Genomic DNA, 3,418 nt, shown 5'->3' with positions numbered 1-3,418 from the left:
CTCTCTCTCTCTCTCTCTCTCTCTCTCTCTCTCTTCGTCGTCATCTAATACGGCCTGGTAATCTACCGAACCATCACCTATTTTTAGATTTAATTCCAGGCCGGTATCAAAACTTTTAGTGTGGAGGAGTCGGGCCGGGGACTAGCGAGCGGTCTGGAGATCCCTACAAGACCTTTTCTCGGGGAAATTTCTTTAAAAAAAATGTATAAGATGTTAAGAAAATTGATATCTATATAGTGATGTGGAAAATATAGTAGACATCATATGTATATATACTGTATTTCATGAGTACTCTGGTTGCATTAATATACTGAATATTACCACATTTTTAGTAAAGGTCGTATTTTGTTCATATTTTGATGCTCGTCTGTCTGAAAATATTGTATTATGTAACAGAAGTCCAACAAATGACTGGCTTTTTAATAAAGAGATCAGAAAAAAAACATTAAACTACAGGACTTCAAACCGTGGTGCGTTGCGAGCAAAGCGATTCAAAAATCTGAAACCTGCTAACATACTCACCACCACATGACTGGCAATGTTTTCAGCTCTCTGTTCTGTGTCCGACGCCTCCATGCATCATGCATTTGCGTCCCTAAACATGTTCAGAAGAAGGTAAATTTCGTCAAAAATAATCGCGTGCCGAAACATTTCAAAATCACACTATTTTTCTTTTTGTTTAGTACAGACACGTCTCATAAAAGTGCGCTTCGGTGGTTGCAGAGAAAGAGGAGTAGTAAGCTTGGTAATGGTAGATTTAGAGGGTATGAATAAAACGGCTTTCAAAAAGTATAACTATTTAGTAACATATTATTTTGCTTTGATGGCCTCTTCTAGCCTTATATCGCAGACGATGAAAGTGATGCAAGATATTTCAATTCAACAAGTACTCATAGCAATAAATCGCAAGTGCTACGTGAACAAATACGACCAGCCAGCCCAATTCCTGTATTTGCGAACAGGATTTTGTACATTGCCCAACCAAAAGAATCTGACCGCCGGGGTCTTGGGTGCGCTGGAAGGCAAAGTTCCCACGGAGGGCTCAGTGCTGCTTCCACTCAGGTGAGGATGAGATGCTCCCGCCACCTCAGTTTGCTAATGCTTGGATACAGCGCATGTGTCCGGATTATCGGATTACAATGATGCTGAAACCATGCATGGACGTACATACTATATGATCTGTACACATATATGTTCGAAACAGAAACTGACAGAGCAGCCTGTCATGGACATACGTTATAATTCAATTCTTCTTAAAGGCCAACTTTAAAAGGAGAAAACATTGCCTACCCCGTACATTGCACGCTCTAGCGAAGGCCTCATGGTATTTGAGAAAGTGCTACAAGCTTTACAAGGCCACACCATAAGTGCGACCACAGGATCAGCCCTAAACTTGGCGCTAGACTATAATCTGTTCTCTAGGTTAGCTACAGATCTTTTTTAGGTCGCTCTCTGAATCTGCTTTCTGTTCTTCAAACAGTTTTCAAGCTACACGTTAAAGGATTTTTCCCCTGTAATGTAAATTAGGCATAATATAGTGTAATAAACTCGCAAATCAACGAGGTAAAAAAAAAAAATTCATAAATATTGGGGAGCCAAAATCTAGACATGGAAAACAGCATTACCAGTAGAATATACTGACGCGTTTTTGTTTTAACTTTAACGCCAACTTGTAAATTCACTTTTATCACACGATTTAAAAAAACACACCAGAGGTCATGTTAACAGGGAGCGGACCGAGTCAAAACACCAGCCTTAACCGTCAAGGTTAAACTTCGATGCCATTAAGATAAATCACGATTTTTCAGCAGTTTTAAAAAGTGGGAGTGCGGCGTTTCTATGCCCTCACAAAATACACGTGTTGAACATTATTATTCCAGGCCCATGGCCTCAATCGCGTACATGGGCTCATACACACACGCACACACGCTCACACACACACACACACTCACACACACACACATACACGCACACACACACACACACACACACACACACACACACACACACACACACACACACACACATATATATATATATATATATATATATATATATATGTGTGTGTGTATATGTATATATATATATATATATATGTATTTATATATATATGTGTGTGTGTGTGTGTGTGTGTGTGTGTGTGTGCGTGTATGTATATATATATATATATATATATATATATATATATATATAAACAAACATATATATGTGTATATATATACATATATATACATATATATATGTATATATATGTATATATACATATGTATATTTAACGATATACTTATATACACGTTTCTTAGCTATTAGTATATTGCCTAACGCATATTCGTCGATAGTGATATCCATGATACAGATATACCCCTGGATATATAGTCTATCTTAAAATTTGATATCCGTGCTAAACATTAGGTCGTATATGCTGGCGCTATCTCACTATAAAGACAGTTTACATCAAATGAAATAGATGACTGTTTCACCACAGTTATTGGCTTCCTCCGTGGAAGATTCCAGAGCATGACAACAAATATATTTCCATGTATCAATGTTGTCAGTTCTGACTGAACAAGACTTTGGCAACACTTCCTACACAGAATCAATTGACTGATATATTATGGATTTCTCGTTCTCACTTCAGAAACCTGTGTTAATATCTGAGGTAGAGCTATGCGGTATTCAATAACATATATGTGTGTGTGTCTGTATGTGTGTGTGTGTGTGTGTGCGTGTGTGTGTGTGTGTCTATGTGTGCCTGTTGTGTCTGTATGTGTGTATACATATGTGTATGTGAGTGTATCATTATTTTTGTTTCCTTAACAAAGATTATGTAGTTTATTCTTTCCGCCCTCTTCGATATTTTTCGAAAGGCCGTAATGCCATAGCTGCTCTGCTTGCAACAGTCTTAGTATCAGCTACGTGTTATTGTCACTGACGTATAACCAGCACGTCTCTCTTTCTATTGGCTACTTTGCTTACTGGACCATATAGAAAGAAAGCAATGTGTGTTACTCTTTAGCCTGGCTTCTCGCCCACCCACATTCTGCAGAGTTTAATTGACTTAATTCTTGGTGATCTTGGAGCAACGAGTTACACATTACATACTTTGATGGGTCAGTTTGCGAGGTTCTGTTTGACTGTAATTATGCCGTTTATCTGCGGCTCAAATCAGTTATATTATAATTACAGATTTCAGATGCGTTTTTTCGCTTCACGGGCTACACAAAGTGGTTACAAGTTTAGATGCAGATGGCGAAATATGAGATCTATCTGCAAAATGCTTTTGATGTCTTCTGGATGGACAGAGGAATAGATATTGTCGATACATAGATAGATTCATAGATTCTGTGTGATAAATAGGCACAGTTCCTTACATCCCATTCCGTAAGTGAGAAATCCAAGCCTTTTTAATGTTCATCTG

Source organism: Penaeus chinensis, chromosome 19 (assembly GCF_019202785.1).
Source record: "Penaeus chinensis breed Huanghai No. 1 chromosome 19, ASM1920278v2, whole genome shotgun sequence".
Classification (NCBI taxonomy): domain Eukaryota; kingdom Metazoa; phylum Arthropoda; class Malacostraca; order Decapoda; family Penaeidae; genus Penaeus; species Penaeus chinensis.
Note: the sequence above shows the minus strand (reverse complement) of the source record.